The following is a 19,582-nucleotide window of genomic DNA, read 5'->3' on the forward strand; positions in this document are numbered from 1 at the left end:
AAAAAGTATTCAGCATATCAGCCATTCTGCGTGCCAAGCCACAGCAAGTCAAGGAATGGTTGACTGAAGTGGCAGAAAAGGAGCTCTGAGCTGGACATTGGGAACATTTCTTTATGTATATATAACCCACAAAAATCACCAATACATATTACTTATGCGATTCCTATTATTATGGAATGTTTCTAGGAAGAGGAAAGGCAAATGGTGTTTAGGAGTTTCAAAAGTACATTAGATCTTGGTTTACTTTTACAATTTATTGACAGTGCTTAAACCCCTTGTTTCCAATGTCCATGATTTATTTTATTTAAATTTTGTTTTGGAAATCTTCAGGGTTTAAGTTCTTTCATTGCTAAGTTTGATATCTGCAGTTAAATTTCAAGTTGGCAAGTTAAATTTCAAGTTGCCAACATCTGATTTCACTTCTTTGGAAAAGTAACTGATGAAATTTTTGCCTATGTCACTCTGTTCTTTCTTCTGTCTTATCTCCTGATTCTCCTGTAACTGCATCAGGGGTTTCTTCACTTACCAGTATTTAATTTCTTTGTATTACAAGAAGGACATGGATAGTTGGCATCCTTGCCCATGAAGCAGGGGTTGGAACCAGACAATCTTTAAGGTTCCCTTCCAACCAAAGCTATTTTTTGAGTTATTATTTGGGGTATTTTTAAACAGGTATAACATACAAAACCCTTATTTTTTTTCTAAAATTGAAAATTTTAGGTCAAAGTTGAGGACATGAACACAGATGTTACAAAACAAACAAAACAAATTGGGTCATTTCCAGTCAAGTCTGAAGGGACCAGAGTACACTTAGAAGCATTTTCACTGACTGATTTCATGCTGAAGTGGACAAAGAGGTGCAAAGCCACAGTACTTTCCATGGCAACTGTAAGACATGCCATGTATGTTTTATGTGGAGTAGAAGAAGTAGCTAGGCTGAAATGCACAACCACGCACAATTTTTGGTTTTTTTCCCCTCTATACAGAAGACCCAAACCTGTCTTTCACTCAATACATCTCCTTGAACTGCATATCCTGAAGAGGTACCCTGCAGCTCACATAAAGCTTTTTTTGGCTATCCCTGACTCACCCATAAATTTTAACTGCTGCTGTCAAATGGTCAACTGATATTTAATTTCTGTTCTTTGTATTTTGCCTGTCACATTGTATATTTGAATCTCTTCCATTCATTGTATCTCTGTCTCATAATATTCCCTTCAATCATGAATTATTCAAACCACTTGTCATTTTGGAATTTTTCTGATGCTGGACTTTTTTCTCATCAGAACTTAGACATAGCTCTTGTCTTCTAGACTTGCTTCTTACCCTTCTGTTGCTCCATTTTCCAAATTCTCCACATGTTCATTCATTCCCTGCTCTCTTCCATATTCTTCCACACTGCTTTTCTACATCTATCAAGGCAATCCCATAGGTATTCTTGCAACATAATAATTTCCATGGTCTGTGAACAATGAAGAGCTGTTAACCACAGAAAGCATCACACAGAAAACATCTCCTGCTTCCTAGGAATAAGAGATTTTGTCTTTACTTAGGATGCTTATTTCTTGCTCTTTTATCTAATTTACCAATGTGTAACACAAATAATTATGAGACAAGCTTCTTTTCCAGTATGATACAGTGATCAAATTGAATATAGTCATTACAAATAAATCCCAATTAAATGATATGAAATCATTGAAATTTTACACTTCTGCACAAATGAAAAATCAACCTCCTTAACTCAGTACACTTAAACCAAGCTTTACCACCCAACCATTGGAGTTGGAGGGCCGAAACACTGACTTGTTGGTATGATTCAGTTCTTCCCAAAAAGCCTTCCACTACAATATCTCACAAACTGGACTTTAAATAATCACTTGCATGTTCAATCTAATTTTTCATGGAATGGTAAATGTTGAGAAAATACAATCCATCTGAAATTAATTTGTGTATTATCAGTCATGTATTGTTCTTCTGTTACATACTTTGTTTATTTCTGTGACAATGTGAATAGAGGGTGGCTGAATTACAGATATTCTCTGAGAAAGGGTAATGCTGTGGATTGAAGGAGATTAATATTGTCAAGCAGATTAATCTAAACAGCTAGCATTTGTGATACAAGTACCTCTTTGGGAGTGTGGGGGGAAAGGCGTAAGGAATGAAGGAATGCTGGAAAAATCCAGGAATTCAAACTACAGTGAAACTGTGCAACTCTAGCCTGTATTATGACATACGAGATCCTTAGCTCATGATATTAAAAAAAATGCCTATTAGGATATCCACATTGCAGCTATCTAGATTTTTTGCAGGTTGTGACAGCCTAAACACAAATTCATTTTGAACAGTTACTTCAGAACTTTACCAATCATGACCCTAATTTCCTTTTTTACAGAACATTCTCCAAACAGATATTTTCATCAATTATTGCAAGTGTAGTAGCAGGAGAAAGTCTACTATTACTATTCAGATATCGAGAAATTACTGTTCCAAATATTGCCTGAATATCTGCAAGCACCCAGGAAAATGCAGCTAAAATATTGAATTGGAATTTAAAAGGTGGATTAACATTAGCGTGTAATTCTTAAATCTGAGATTTAAAGTAGCTTTTCATCTTTCAGAAGTAGTCAGCCTTGTATTCACATTCCCAGTTAGGCACCACAAGCCAACAGAGAGCTTCAAAAGGTGGCTGTCCCAAGAAGAAAAGGCTGTTCATGATCCCCCTCCATGGAACCCAAAAGCATAAACAAGTGGTCTCTCCACCAGAAAATTTCTTTGAAGAAAATATTGAAAGGATCATTCAGAAAGACAACTGAGATTTCTGATGTGACAAAATTTCTCCTGCCAGGGCAATGAGTGCGCAGCTCTGAGATGAGATGCAGACAGATGCAGAACAAATGTGCACACAGGAGGAACCAGCGAGGCTTTCTGGAAGACTTAATGTCTCCTTCATAAAATTACTAGACAATTGAATCCTTTATCCCTCTCTAATTGCCTTCCTTTTTTCTCTAAAGAAACTGGAAACACTTCCTGCAGTTTTCCTTCTTTTCTGGAATCTTTACTCCTTTTTGTTTCAATGGTCTCCAAATTCTGCCACCTCCTGGGCAGTCTCTCCACTCAAACAACCCCTTCTTTCTCAGGCCTCACGACTTTTTTCTACCTTCAACAATTTTCTCAGCCACTACTCTGCAAAAGAAAATGTTTGTCTCCATCAGCTTGGTAAGGGCACTAAAACAGGTTGGTAAAAGACAACAGAAGTCAGGTAAAGAAAAAAAGACAGGTGAAAGTCTCTGATGTGCTGCACCCAGAATATCCAAACTACAGGAGACAGCAGTGGGGGATGCCAAAGCACACATGTGAAATACAAGAACCAAAACCAGAATACCCAAAAAGTTTCCCTCTCGTGGCTGCTCAAAAAAAACCCCGATTGCTTGCCTGGAAATCATATTATGACTAAATTACCCATAGAGATGCAGATAGCTGATACTTTAAGATCAAGCAGCTTCTATTTACTTGGAAAATCAGGATGTAGCTGCCAAATTTAGATTGCAGCCACAACCGTTTATGCAACAGGTTAAAGTTGCCCTGTTACAATAAAGATCAGAGCCTTAAAGAGAAACATTGTTTGCAGAAAACAACCTATGACAAAAGCTGGTGATATTTTCACTACTGATTTAAAGAACACAATATCATTAATAAAGTGCAGGAATGAAAAAATAACCTTATGAAAGAGCATTCCCTTCAAAACAAATCTGCAGCACACTAGCAAAGCAACATGTACGAACAAGCATTTTGTAACTTCAGTCACCAGGCAACTCTGAATTCATGCCTGAACACACAGTGCAGACCACCCAGCCCTCAGGAGATCACTGAACATTACCCAGAAGGAAAACACATCTGAGTAGGTCCTGCTTGCAGACTCTGGCATTCCTATGGCCAGCACACAGTGAACCAACAAGGAGGAATCACATCCCATAGCAGCTTCTCATGCAGCTGCTCCATCCCACTCGGTATGTAGGGTCTGCAAACGTGCACTCATGAGTGCTGCTGTAGTTTAGCTTTTTGAGGGACCAGGCAGCATCAGACAGCTCCAGTGAAACTGCTCTCCGTGTGTTTGTGACCAGCCCAGCCCCTCCACACCTCCTGTATCTCCCCAGCTCTCCCTGCCTTAAGCCCCTCTAACATCCTGCTGAAGCTCCCAGCCCGACCTGAGAGGATGACTCAGCTGTAATTACATTAAATCCTAATAAAGGCTCATGCAGGGGACAAGGCAGCCCAGCTGGACCCCCGCCTCCCCAGTACACGTGTGCGGCCAGCAGGCCAGCCAAGGTGTGGCTCCGCTGAATGTTTTGTGAGTGTAATAATTCACATTTTTATTACGCTGTTTCTGGAAAGCTACATTTAGTAAGTTATAAAAAAGATCCCTTCCCTTATTTCTATCTTGAGAAAGAATCCTAATTGGCTAGAGCCAGTCATAAAAATTTAACCATGTTTCTGAAAACACGAGTGCCAAAGGGTAATGCATCGCTAATGGTTGCCAGTGGAATAAATAGCAGTTCTGACGTCAAAACTTTGTTACACTCCAATAACTGGCTCACTTGGGGTTTCAGGTACAGCAAGTTACATGTCAGTTTTAAATAAAGTTACAAAAATAGAACACACACTGAACCATATTGCCACCATGCAGCCTGAAACTACATGATTTATTCCTAATAAAATGTTAACAAAGGTGACAGAGGGTATAAAAATAGTATTTTCTACCTCATAATATCCTCTTACTTAGATTTGAGAGGGCAAAATGAGACAGATATAACTGTTCTTTTATTTTTCAAAACGTATAGCCAAAATCAGAGTAACCAATTTTGAGTGGAAGTGACATTTAAAAATATTTATAATATCTTTACCCTGAAGATAGTATAGTAAAACCCAAGTTGTAAAAATCTGCACCACAATGCATCTCTGAGTCCTGCTTGAATAAACACACTAAGCAGCAAGGAACTTTGTCTTTCCATTCCTTCTGTGGTGCAGCTGTTAAACAAAACACCCTCTAATTGTGTAGAAGATGAAACCTTGGACTGTGCCTGTACAACTAACAGTTTAATGGTTCAGGGATTCAGCACCCATTTTTGATGGACAAAACCACGGTGCATGGATGGAGCTGAATATTTCAATTTAGAAACTTGCTTGAACCCACAACGCTTAACACTTGAATTTAGGGATGTGGACCTGACAGTGCTGGGTTAACAGTAGCACTTAGAGGTCTTTTCCAACCTCAGTAATCCTTCCTCTGCACAAAAACCTCAAGTTTTAGATGTGCAAATATGGCTGCACTCACAGGGAAGGTAACACAGAAGACTAGAAAGAAGTTAGAAGAAATAACATTAACTTCAGAGCAGTGTAGGAATAGGGATAATTGCCATTTTTGACCTGCAGACTCTCCAACGTTCTGTTCAAGAACATTAAAACACTTATTCCATTCCATACAGCTTCCACGGCAGAGGAATTCAAAGAGCTTCCACACTGCAGATCAGAGATCACACACATGAAATCCCACCCTTGCCAAAGGCTGCTGACAGACTTACAAGTTATGTACACTGTCTAAACTTGGAGCAGGAAAGATCTAAGTAGTCAAAAAGCCTGTAGAAGAACGGGAATAAAGTGTGGCACCAACTGCAACAATCTGCATTTGTAATCAAATTATCTAAGTATTTGTAATCAAATTATCCAAGTATTAGCATAGGAAATCCATGATGGAAATTTGGGAGCGAGAAAGGAAATTTTGCCACAAGTTTGTTAAAAAAACCCCAAGATTTGCCTACATATAAGTGAATGCAGGCAAGTAACCTGGAGGGGAGTGTGGCAAAAACAACAACAAAAAAAAATCCCCTTGTTTCACATAGAACAAAACTTGGTGTCTTTTGAAGGCACCAGCTTAAATGTTTGCTAAATATTTACTTTTACTTGAAAGGATCACAAGGTTTAAGAGAGACACCAGCAGAAACTCTACCACTTAGCCAGAAACCTTCAGTAGGTCATGGAAATGGATGTGCTCTTCTAGTCCTGAAATATTTGAAATATTAAGTGGCTTCCTCCTGTAATGGCGATCTCCAGAGTGACTTAGAAATTAGAGAAAAAAAGAAAAATAAATTACATAATACTGACATCCATTTGAGTGAATGTTCTTGAACAAAAGCAATGCAGTAACATTTGATAAATTGAATAATCATTGCACTAAATATGAAGAGGAAGGTTTAGGTTCCACATAAAACTACAACAAAAAAATCTTTATTTGAATTGGTTCGTTGTATTCCTTACAAGAAAACAACTATTTATAGTATTAACTGCAACCAATAATACTTATTTTCACTTCTATAATCTATTTTCTTTGTTCATCAGCATGAACTGCACCACAGGCTCCTGCTGCTTATTGTCCTGGTCAATTTTAAGCCCTCAGGTGACCTGTTAGCAAACGATTTGGAAATAAGTGACACAAAGGCCATGTAAATCCTTATTAATTATTAACCCACTCAAACTCCAAACCACCTGCAGTACCTCCTGAAGTAGATTATGGGGCAAAAAGACATCAGAAAGCCAAAACAATAGGAACATTCTGGTTCTAGTTAAAGGATGCACATTCTTTTTCATACAAACCCTTATTGAAATTGTCATTCAAGATTAAAATATTCCAAGATGAAAATGCTTTAGATACCTGTTAAACTTACAATAAGTTGTGACTGGGTTGAGCATTGCAGATGAACTCTGTTGACTTATGGTATGAGCTAAACCAGTGAATTATAATTCCCTTTTCTCCTGAAATCATTTAACTCTAGAATAAAGTCAAATGTAAGTATCAAATCCCCTCTTAGCTCAGGTAAGAGCACAGGCCAAGACACTTTTAGAGAGGGACTCCACTAACCAATAGAGTAAGCTTACTAAAAACCCTGAACCTTGAACCACAACTCTTTTTTTCCAAACCTTATCTCAGGCAGCAAAGAAACAAAGTTCTAAGGTGCCATTCACTCCCTACTTTACTTTTACATAGGGACCTTCCAAAAATCCCCCCAGCGATTCAAAGGAAAAAATCTTATTTAAATCTTATAATCTTGTTGGAAAAAATGACTCAATTTATCATAAAGTTGCTTATTATTTACAGTACAGGTTTTGCTTTTCTTTGGTTTGTTGTTTTTCTTTTTCTTTAAAAGGCATATTCAAACAACTTCAGGTCAGTCGTCATTATTAAAGGGTTTGCCAGCATTTATGTTCACAACACAAATAATATTTTTAAAAGAAATAGAAGCTAAGTCCATCTTCATCTCTAACATGTATAATGCTCTCTGATGAGTTTAAACAAAGTTGTCAGTGACACAACTGACTTAAGTCAATATTAAGAGATCATTTTTGTACTTGATGTGTTATGCAAGTAATGTTTCTCCTCTGCAGCATCTTTCAAAGACAAACAAATAAATTACAACTTTTATTTCTCAAAAGCAGTTGAAACTTTACAGTCCTAAGAGTATCAGAAACTATATTCAATTTGGAACTTAAAAATGGAATTGAGCACTTCATGAAATTAATCAGTAAGAAAGTGCTTAGCCAGTTCAACACAGAAAAGAGGGAATACTTGTAGTAAACTACACAATACCAAAAGTAAGGAATTGGTAAAAACCTTCTTGTATAAGAAACAAGTATTCCACAAATATTTGACACCTCAGGTGTCACAGCTCCTGACACAGCCACAAACAGATTTTGGAGGAACAACAGCGATGGGTGCAGAAACAGATTATTTTTCATGGAAGTAACACAAGTGTCCAATAGTACTTTTGACCCTTGATCCTAGATCTAAGCTATACAGTGTCACCCTGAAATCCAAGTCTTCAGGCAAAACTGCAAAATTAGTGATGGTAGCAAAGGAGACGGCAAAGCAGAAATCACAGGACTCAGGAGACCTCAGCCTTTTGAGGGAACGGGTAAGCAGGAGGCCCTCCTGGCACGAGAGGGAACTCAGGACAACAGGTCAAACCCCATGGACAATTTCTGCCAAGTGCAAGGAAATCCATGTGAATCCACACCCAAAAAGCCACAGCAGCCACAGCAAGATGCCAGCTTGGTTGAACAGGGAAATATTGACCATGTCAAAGAGAAGAGAGCCAAGAGGAAGAAGCAGAGAAATCCTGAGCTGGATTTAAGAACACCTTAATCTGTGTGAAGCAGAAACTGGAAAGGGAAATGCCAGGAAGATATGGAAGGCTGAAGAACGGCACAGGCGACCCAGGAATTCATTTCACTAAAAAGGCAATTAAAGCCTTTGCCTAAGCATTTACTGGCAAAATCTGCCCCAGGTGCCCATGGTCCTAGACCAGGAGGGGAACTGCTAACACCACAGCACAGGAGGACAAGTGAGGTGTCACAGGGAGCAGCTGGACACGGACATGAGACCAGAACGTGTCAGGAGAGCTGGCTGATGTCAAAGTCCTGCCTGCTTTAAGGCAAATCCCTGATAACTGTGACAAAGTCAGTGCCACGATAACTTCAAAAAAACCTCAAGAAGGATTTTCCAAAGAACCACAGGCTGGCAAACATTCCTTCATCATTGCATGAAGTCTGCATGAAAACTATTACCCAGAACTCAAAGAGCAAGATGGGAACAGACAACATAGAAATAAATGAGGCTAATCCAGGAGTGTTTTACCTTAAATAAATCTAAGACCAAGTACCCGGCTCTGTAGATAACGGGTTAACAGTATATTTAATTCCATTTTAATACAGTTTTTGGTTTTCCTCCTCTATTACCTTGGCAGGCAACATTAGAGCCACAAACAACATATGGGTGAAAAGCTGGATTCAAGGGCTGTTGGTGCCATGGATCAAGGTGTGACTTGCACCTGAAAGTCTAGCAGGAGGAGAGAACTTCCTTCAGAGACAAAAACCTGCCCAACCTGCCAGGGTGATCCAACTTTCAGTTGAAAACACAAAAGCAAGATTCAGTAATTAAAGGGTTTACACTACATCTCTGAATGCAGAATTAATGCACAAACATTTTTAGGCACCATAATTTGATTATGTATTTATCTATTTCTATTAAATATGCATTGAGAAGCTTCCAGATTGGCACCCAAATACTGACATTTCTTCCTGTAGCAATGGTTAGAGATAGGGGAGAACAAGATATTTTTAGTTCTGCACACTTCTATTTTTCAATGTTTAATATCTTATTAATTATGATAATTGAAAATGCAAACATATTCCTTTGAAAGCAAGAAATTCCCCTGATTATACGAGATACAGTTCTTGTTTTAAGCCATGAAGTCATTGCACAAAAGGATTATCGTATTTTAAAGTTTTTAAAATCAATAACATTTTTATTCACAGTCCTTGCTATGATAGATCTGAATTTATAATGAACTAGTATCTGAACTGAAGAGCTATGAAGAAAGACATCAAGTTAACATCAAAAGCCTACAGAGATTTCTTTTGCAGTCCATTTTTTTATCTCCAAAATATCCAAGGAAACAGAACTTCAGGTTTCCTTTCTACATAGTTTTGGTGCCTTGCCCAAGTATGTGACAATGCAAAACAAAGAAACAGATGAGACCAAGAAGACCATGCCTGCTGCTCTATTCTGCTAAATCCCCTATATAAAACCATAATAGTCCAAATACCTGGAATAGCAAAATGGAAATAAGCAGTGGATATTGTCTGGCTGGACTGGAGCAGAGCTTTCAGCACCCTGTCACAACATCCTCATGAGCAAGCTCAGGCAGTGTGGGCTGGAGGAGCAGACATTTCAGGGACTGAGAAGTGGCTGCACAGCAGATCCCAAGGGCTGTGGCACAGGGTCTGGCTGGAGGCCTGGTCCTGGTGCTGTCCCCAAGGTTCTATACTGGTCCCAGTATTGTTTAACTTACTCATCAGTGACTTGAACAAAGGGGCAGATGCCCCCTTTGCTGATGACACAAAGATGGGAGAAATGGCCCCAGAGTGCTGTGCATCCCTTCTGAAGGACCTCAACAGGCTGGAGAGATGAACAGAGAAGAACTGTGTCAAATTCAACAGTGGGAAATGCAGGGTCCAGCACCTGGGGAGGAATAACCCCATGCACCAGCATGGGCTGAGGACTGACCTGCTGGAAAGCAGCTCTGTGAAAGAGGAGCTGGGGGTCCTGGTGGATGACAAATTGTCCGTGGGCTAGCAGCGTGCCCTGTGGGCAGTGAGACCAATGGCAGGTTGAGGTTTGAGATCCTGCCGCTCTGCTCAGCCCTAGTGAGGCACATCTGGAGTGCCTGGTGAGGCACGTCTGGAGCACTGTGTCCTGCTCTGGGCTCCTCATTTCAAGAAAGACAAGGAGCTCCTGGAGTGATTCCAGTGGTGGGCTATGAAGTTGATTAAGGGACTGGAGAGTCTCTTATGAGATGAACTGAGGCAGCTGGGCCTGCTCACCCCCAGAAGACATGACAGAGGAGAGGACCCTGGCAGGTCTTGCAGGGTCTGCAGGGAGGGGTCAGGGTAGACCAGGCTCTGCTCAGTGATGTGGAGCAGCAGGACACAAAGCCATGAGCAGAAACTGATGCACAGCAAGTTACACCACAATATCAGGAAGAACTTCTTTCCTGTGCAGGTGGCCATGTCCTGGAACAGATTGTCCAGCAAGAGGTGGAGTCTCCTCACCAGAGATATCTGAGAACCATCTGAGCACAATTCTGTGCATTGTGCTCTGGAATGGCCCTGAGTGAGCAGTGAGGTTGGACAAAACCTGCTGTGGTGCCTTCCAACCTGACCTATTCTGTGATTCTGTGGAATTTTCTGTCACAAGAACAACTTGAGAATTCTCATCTACTTTGTTCTATACAGTAAATATTACAACCAGCTCAAAGACTGGTTTTATGACAGGTCACGTATCTTCTCATTATTACTAACCATTTTAGCTAATATTACTGTTAATCTATTTGAACGTTTATAATGGGTTTTTTGGAAGGCAAAAGAGAAACCTATTTTAATTATGCATTTTATTTTGGGAAATCTAAATATTTTTCATGGCACAGTATGCTTTCCAAACAGGCAGAAATAAGATCATTTGAACCACACAAGTCACATACCACAACCACAAAAGCACAATCACATATACCACAAAAATCTTACCTTAAGCATACTGTAAAATTAAACCTATTTGTGAGGTTTCCCCTCATTACCATGATAATTAATTCCCCCTCATTACCACACTAGAATTAACCTTTGTATTCAGCCTTTCCTTAGCTGCTGGTATTGGCACATAGAGCAGATTAACCTGAAGGGCACAAATTTCTGCTTAAGAAAATTTCACCCTACATACCTAAACTTTGTTAGCTTGAAGTAAGAAGTTGCCCTTTATACTTTCAGAGCAGTGTCCAAGATGGTCAGCTCACTCTAAGAGAAATAAGCTTTGTTGCAGCATGAAGTTTAACCAAGTGGCAGTACTGATTAGTCAAAGTGTTCACACAATATTCACACATTTCTGGTCCTGCTGTTTGGAAAAGTAACAAAACTACACATTCAATTCTGCTGTGACACATAATTTTTACTTAACTATAGAAAATTAATTTTACTTATTTATTTTTAGAACACGAAAACGTACTAGCATAATCTCATGCATCACCAGCTTTTGGCTTAAACTCCACTAAATGCCAGAAGGTATTTAATTTTAATATTGTACTCACTGGGTGCCAACATCCAGCCAAAGGCAGACTGCAGAATGGATTGAATCCACTCACATGTTGGAAGTCACACATCACTCCAGACTGTAGTGCAAGGAACCAAAACTCATCCTAACTCTCAGATAAATGAGATTTTTTGCCTTGTCTTTTGCTGCTAATTACCCTGCTCCTTAGGGAAGAGCCAGCAGTGATGAAGGAGCTGGGGATAAAGCACCACCTTACCCTGTGAGGAGATAAAATAATGCAGCGCATCTGAAAGGGTGGGCAGCCACAATGCAGCAGGGGATTCAACACAGAAAACCTGGGGGGGGTTTAGCAGCTGGTCTCCAAGCTTTGCAGAAGTACTTCCTAGGTCTTTTTTTGAGAGGCAAAGATGCTGGTTTTCAGGAACTAAAAAAAAAAAAAAAACAACAAAAAACCAAAAAACACCAAAAAAACCAAACAAAAAAACCAAAACAAACAAACAAACAAAAAAAAAAAAAAAAAAACAAAGGAAAAAAGTGCTTTCTCAGAGAAGGCTTGGGGGAAAGGAGTGCTCCTCACCTTCCTCTTCCCTCTCCCAGCCAGGCAGGTGGCGCAGATCTTCTTGCAGGTGAATGGCCAATCTAGGTATCACTGGCAGAAAGAATTTGGTTCTGGTTTTCCTATGTATATTTAAATATTTAAATTGCAGCAGCCTCTAATTTCTTGTGAGCACAGTGAGCCTGACAGTATAAACAGTATCAATAACACAGATTGTTTGTGCTGCTGAGATATGACACTTGTGTTATTTCTTATAAATCTGTGTGTGCCAAGAGCACTTAGCAGTCAGTACTGGTCTCAAACACTTGTACCAGTCAGTGGTGGCAAGGCCACAGGCAGCTTCCATTCCAAGTTACTGAGGTTTTACACAGAAATTCTCTGAAATCTCTCTACCCAAATCTTTGTTTCTTGATCAAGCTAAGTTGATGTATTTCTCAGGCATCCAAATACAAAGCAGCAATTAACTGCCTGATTTTACTTTCAGTCCTTTCAATATTCTGTACAATGCTTGGCACAGCTGAGTCACAAAGACTAAAATCAAATTAAAATGCAAATTATGTTTATTATCATGACAAGAAAAAAACAGAATTATGTAGTCAAAGTAATTCATTTTTATGGTCTATGTCACCTATATGCATAATCCTAATGCATCTAAGAATAATAGTATCTGAAGCCCAATGACTCAATCAGAAAAATAATCTGAATTAATCCATACATTTTATACATTTTTATATTTCATAGTTAAGTGTAAGGCTCAATTCTGGTACAAAAATCTGTTTACAAATATTTTCATTTAGTTACTTGTTTTCCTTTTTATCAAAGTAGAAGAAATAAGACTATGAATCAGAGACTCAGCTTCTCAGCTTTTTTTTTTTTTTTTTTTTGGTTTATTTAGCCACTTAGTAAATCGTATTTATCTTAAATACCAGCATGTCTTGACCTTCTCTCAGTAAGTAACAAGCATCCTTTTGTCTATACATTCATATAATTTCCACCTTCACAGCAAACTGCTGCTGTCTTCTAGCCTCAACAATTATCATCTATCTACTGATGAAATAAACTTTTGTCTGTGTTGTTTGATACAAGAAGGAGTAATTTAAAACAGTTTATGTCCTCTTGATTTGTGTAGAGTGCCTTAATACCTCCTGTTGTCAGTGTGAACAAAAATAAGCTAAATATGCAGCCTGGTACAAACTTGCTAAGGAATATGAAAATAGTATCTTCTTATCAAGACAAAAAGATCTGCAAACAACCAGCCACTAGGCAAAAAACCTTCTGATTGGAAATTATTACCTTCCTCTCTGCCTTCTCATCAGAAAGAGTTTTGCTAAAAGCAGTACTGTATCAGTGTCCTTTATGAAACAAGGATTATTTTTATTAAAAAATCGAACTGTAAACCCTTGTTACTGTAATGAAAATACACCCAGAACTCAACTGTTCATCTGGAAAAAAAAATAGCTTAAACTGTTTATAAGATATTTCCAAATATTTTTGAAACATACATTATAAAATGTTAATAAATAGAATTTAAGTTCTACAATCATTTACATGAATTTAAGTAATGAGATGGCTACAAAAGCAATATAAAAGTCCTTAAGTCACCCAAACACCTATAAAAAACTTTATCATCAAAACCAAGAAGGAGGAAAATTGGCTGGAAAAAAAACCTGATGTCTCCTTTACATGTCAAAAAAGTTCAAAGATAATTTCAGGATGATAACTATTTACTTGATGGCTATTGAAAACATTTTTTCCTTTTAGAAAAATGTCTACAACCCAAATTAAGCCTCAAAGAACTATTCTTAGAAATACACTGCTTAAAAGCTGTAACAGTGAACTTTAAAGATATTCTGAGCACTTTTATACCACACTGATACAGATGAATGGAAGAATAAGAATATAATGAGCATGTCTGAAAGTTCTACTGATTAAATTTAACACTTGATACTGCATTCAATGAAGTCGAGCTAACAGGTCCTTAAAAATAAATTAAGGATCTGGACATTTGTGTTAAAAAGGAGCTCAGATCACCCATACTCACAGGGGTTTGCATTTGTTTGAAATGATTTCAGAAGTTTCTTACCCTTCTCTGTCAACTTACACCACAGTCCTCTCATTCTGCACCTGTCAGAACCCTCAAGTGTGAGAATTTTGAGCTTTCTGTGCTGAGAGGCACAGACCCAGAGGAGAACACAACATCTGACTTAAAGCTATAAAGAAGGTTTCCAAAGTTGATTAGTGGCACCAGGATTACAAGCGTGTAGTTGGTTAGAAGTATGTAATATCACAAAGTAAAAAACTTAAAGGTTAGGGTTTTAGAATATAGTAATAAATATGAAATAAAATAGAGGTTTTAAAATGGAAACAAATTATCCTTCTTTCTTCTTCATAAGTTTAACTAATATTTTATAATTAAACAAAAAAGTCTGCATTGTGGACTTCAAATAATTATTAAGTTAAAAAATAATTTAAATATAATTTCTTAATTTAATAATTGAACCTTAAAAAAATCTTATAACAAAAAATAATTAACAATTTTATACCTTATTAATAAAAAACTATAGAAAAACTATAACACTAATAAAAAACAATAAACACCTAAATCAAAATACAAACTATCATCTTGAATACCTTCAATCCTTACCCCAATAGAAATTTAAAAAGAACAAAAAAACAAACCAAAAAAACCCACATGCAAGGAGCTGGCATTTCAGATTATTCCTAGAAACACTGATGACAGACTGTGATGGAAGAAAACCAGCTCATCCTAGTGAATGTTTCTTTGTTTCTTGAGCTACATCTGTGCTCTAAAAGATGCAGGTTCTCCAGCCAGAAAGGAATGGAGCTGCCTAACCTGTACCTCCATTGTCTAAGGATGTCTAAAGCTGTCCAAGGTAATTCAGATCCATCAGCAGATGGATCATACTGATGGGTCTGAAGGTTGAGGCTGGACCAGACGACATCCTGAGCTCTCTTCCTGTGGGAATGTTTTCGATATTGTGTCACAGTTTGGGAATGGCACTCCCTGGTTTGGAGTCCCAACCCATGCACTGCTTCCTTACTTCCCCTTCTGCTGATGCCTCAGGGTTCAGCTTTTCTATTTTTCAGATATTGTGCTGCTTTAGAGTGCACTTCTGAGCTTCACATGAGGGGATGCTGAGCTCCCTGCACAGAGCAGGGACACAAAACAATTCCTTCTCCAGCTGGGCACCAAGGACAAATGATCCAAATCTCAGCCCAAGAGCACAAACACCGTGGGCTGGAGAGAGAAAAACAAGCAGGGTGGGACTGCCTGGGCTGGAGCTGGAATGGGACAATGAACTCCAAGGTGCCAATGGAGCAGAACTGATCCCAGGGAGAGCCCCTGGGAGCGCTCGTGCATTTTGGGACCATTTTGGGTCATTTGGGTGCAGCCCTGGCTGGGCTCTGGTGCTGCCCAAGGTGGACCCATGGAGGAGATCCTTTAAATCAATCCCTGCTTTGTTCTTTAGCTCTGTCCAGCCTCTGCTCTAGGCCAGCCTCCCCAAGGCATCACTGCCACCCCCTCTCCCTGCAGAGGAGAACTGGAGGCACACCAGACTAAGATCACAGGCTGGGTGAGAACAATTTTCTGGAAGCAGCAAATGAAATGAGAAAACGAGTGGCACTGGCAGCAATACCAGTAACAGGGTGCACAAGAGAGGTGAACTATTCACACACAAAAACGTGGAACTCCACAGTCTCCTGACCCCCCATCCACAAATGGGGGAGACCCCCACCCCCTGCCCAGGATGTGGGGTGCTGAGCAATGACATCCAGGTTCTGGCCATGCCCCTCCTGGCTACTGCAAAAGTTAACCTGGCTGGAAGCAGGGTATATTGTAAAGAGAAACTAAACCAAAACTAAACTCCAAGCTGATAAATGTCAGTTATCCACAAAATGAAACCTCACTTAATGTACAGCCTCTCTCTTCCAAGATTTTCCTACTAAAATGATGTGATTGAGCAGCTTATTCAAGAGCACTCAGATCATAATGACATTATGTTTCAATACAGAAATGTGTTTGGCTTTCCTACTCAAATCTTTTGGGAAACAAAATAAATGCCATTAAAGTAATATTGTAATATTAATGGCATTTCAGGGTCTTTTTACTACTCTCAATTTTATTTTTCCACCTCATATAGAAGGTAACTCACTTATATTTGTTGCCTGCATTTAAGAGACAGCCAGATGTTGACATACATGGAGAATTCTTTGGAAAGAAATAACCCTATAAGTAACTAATAAAGTATACTTATATGCAGTCAAGGCACAATTGGAATGAGTATACCTTGATTGCACATTAATTGTATTTCTTACACAACTACAGCTAAAAGCTAAATAAAAATAATATATAGCAAGAAAAGCAACAATATATAGTACTCAGTTACAACTCATAAGCACATAAAAAAAGCTTATCAAAATTTGGAAAAAAAGAGCTGTTTTTTATAGAACTTGGAAAAAAAAAATCTATTTTCCCCAGAGCATACAATGCACAGCTCATCTATCACTATCCTTTTGCAAACTTTGTGTAACTCTGAAAGCAAAATCCATAAGCACACTCACACCTCAAAATCACTTTAAAACAATCCTAAGATGGTATTTAAAATTATATGAAGAATTCTGTACTACTTAGCCATACTTTTGGGGCATAATTTCTTATTCTGCCCAGAGAATTACAAAGCACATCCTTAAAAAATTTCCAGGATATTGGTTAATTGCCAGATTTCAGCCACCTCTCCAGTCTCTTCCTTTCATTGGGTGTGAAAGGGTTTACTTGTACTATCTGTTGCTACTGCCTGAATTTTATCTGGCTCTCCTGCATCCTCAGCAGCAATTCCCAAATTGGTGCCTTCCCCAGAAAGCACGTCAAAGGATTCCCACCCACACACTGAATATCTAACAGACCCTGACCCATTTTTGCCTTATTAAAGCAGCACTACATATTTAAAAAAAATAAAAATAATAAGCAGCAACACTAAACGAATGTGAGAGCTGTAGCTGGAACTCCTCTACCCTCTTCAGATTTCAGCTCTGACAAAATCACTATCAAAAAATAGTGACACATTTAAAGTGCAAATATCAAATGCATTTTTCCTCAGTTTTCTCCTCCAGTGACTTATTACTCCAGCTGTCTTTCAGTTAAATATATGAAGGATTTCACTGATGAGTTCTGAATATAGAAAACCTCTTAATTTAGCCACCTTTATCTCTTCTTGCCACAACTGAGCATATATCACAGAACCACAGAAATGCTGAGGTTGGAGGGACCTCTGGAGATCACCCAGTCCAACTGCCCTGCCAAGACAGGATCACCTGGAGCGGGTGTGTACCCTTCATGTAAAGAAGTTCTTCCTCATGTCGAGGTGGCACTCTGTGTTTTAGTTTATGGCCATCAACAAAAAAGCCACATAGTGAACAACAATTGGGACTATATGATTTCACTAAGATTATTGTAATCTAACCAGAACAAGCAGTAACACATGCAGCATTCTGGTTTCAGCAGGGAAAAAATGGCAACAGAAAATTCAGTTGAAGCATGACTTTGAGTTTGCCTATTGCATCCACAGTTTCAGCCAGTGGGAATCAGATTTTACTGGTGATGGTTACACAACAGCCTCTTCCCCAGCTTGTGCTGTCACCCCCAAAGCACATGAACCACTTCAGCGAGTCAAAGAACCTCGCCCTAAACAGGAATGCCAGGCAGAGGAGGTGGAGAAAAACCTAGAGCAGGCAAAAGTGGAGGATGTTCATAGTCCTGTGTTGCAGTTATTCAGTGAGGTGCATCTAGGGCTGTGCCTCTCACAGAGGGACAGCCCCACATTTCTCTTCGGCTGCAGCTGCACGCTGCCATTTCTACAGCAGCACAACTATTTCTGCGGCTCCCTGGTGAGCTATTTCACCTGAGAACAGACCTGACCAGATACAGATGTCAGCTGGATGAATTCCCCAAGCTTTTGATGCCCACACGGATTTGAATTGAACTAATGCAAGGTTTATTTCTGACACGGTGCAGAAAATGGACAATAAAATCCCATCATGTTAGACCAACTATCTTTTAATGAATACTGAAAAAAAATCCATTTATCAAAGGTCCATATCTCAGAAACAGATCCCTTATACTCAACTAATTAGTAAGCAAACACTGGCTTTACCTGTTTATAAATTACATCCTTATACCTCCTTTCTCCTTTTAATTTGACAATGGTTTATGCAACTGACTTCACAGGGAAAACAGATTTATAGTTAGCACATATAGAACATTCTTTTGACATACATTTTAACACAAACTCTTATAAGAAAAATAATATTTACCTCATGAAAAAGGACTCACCTGTTCTTTATAATAGGAAGGACAGAAAATGAGGGAAAAAGACCACAGCAAATAAGAATAGGTCTCTGTATCCTACAATACATATCCAGGTGACGCACAGTCATCTTTCAATGATTAAAATTTTTCACCAACAACACCATGTTTTTTAAGGATCCACTTCATTCTAAGGATAACTTGAATCCATAAAGGTAGACACCAGCATCAAAAATAAGAACTAGGAGACCTCCTTTTTCTATTAAACCGTAATAAGTTACATCAACTACTATACAAAGTTCATGTTTTCTAAGCAAAGCAGAAAACTACTGATGCCAATTATCGGCAGAAGAGCACCCAACACTTGAAAAATCTCTTCAACTATCTGGAAAATGAACTTTCCATGTGCAGGTTTGCAGAGGGTACTTTCAGATAAACTTATACTGAGTCAGAGGACTGTTAACTATTGTTTTACACTGTGTGAGTGTTTCTAAAAGACTGGGTTTTTTCCCATGACAGAAGGAACAGAAGACTTTGCAACTCCCATGACATTTGGCAGAACACGTTTGCAGGCTTAGTTTTAAAAGAATATGGACTTTCCTTGACAATATTCTCCACAGCATTCTGTCAAAAAAGAGCATAACGGTGGAGAGAGGCATTCCACTAATTTGTAGGTATACATTGAATGTCACTGCAGCCCAAAGAAAACTGAAAATTTAGAGAAATATATCCAAGTGGTCTTAGAGAGTAGGAGGACTAGAAAATAAGCTATGCTGTCCTGGCACATGCTTGCATTTCTCCCACCAGGTCTCTGTCAAACACACTTGAAGGAAGGAATGCACAGTTTAGTCCTTCATCTCAAAAAGCTGAGGAACACCTTCTGCAATGCTTAAAAATTACTGCTGCCTTAGAACTTCTTTTTATGTGGGACAACACAACTGAAGAACCACCAAAGCGGTTTCTTATCCACCTCCTCCAGATTTCTTCTTACTGGAAATATTTGCTTCTCTTCTTGTTAAAGCTCTTTTTAAAATAATATTTTCAACCTGAC

At 38.8% G+C, this 19,582-nt stretch overlaps 1 protein-coding gene across 2 annotated transcripts in view; it reads right to left on the reverse strand.

The window, feature by feature from the left end:
- Positions 1 to 19,582, reverse strand: part of METTL15 (methyltransferase 15, mitochondrial 12S rRNA N4-cytidine) — a 77,366-nt gene that overhangs the window by 24,005 nt on the left and 33,779 nt on the right. The window lies entirely within an intron of this gene.

The sequence above is a fragment of the Taeniopygia guttata genome, chromosome 5 (assembly GCF_048771995.1).
Source record: "Taeniopygia guttata chromosome 5, bTaeGut7.mat, whole genome shotgun sequence".
Classification (NCBI taxonomy): domain Eukaryota; kingdom Metazoa; phylum Chordata; class Aves; order Passeriformes; family Estrildidae; genus Taeniopygia; species Taeniopygia guttata.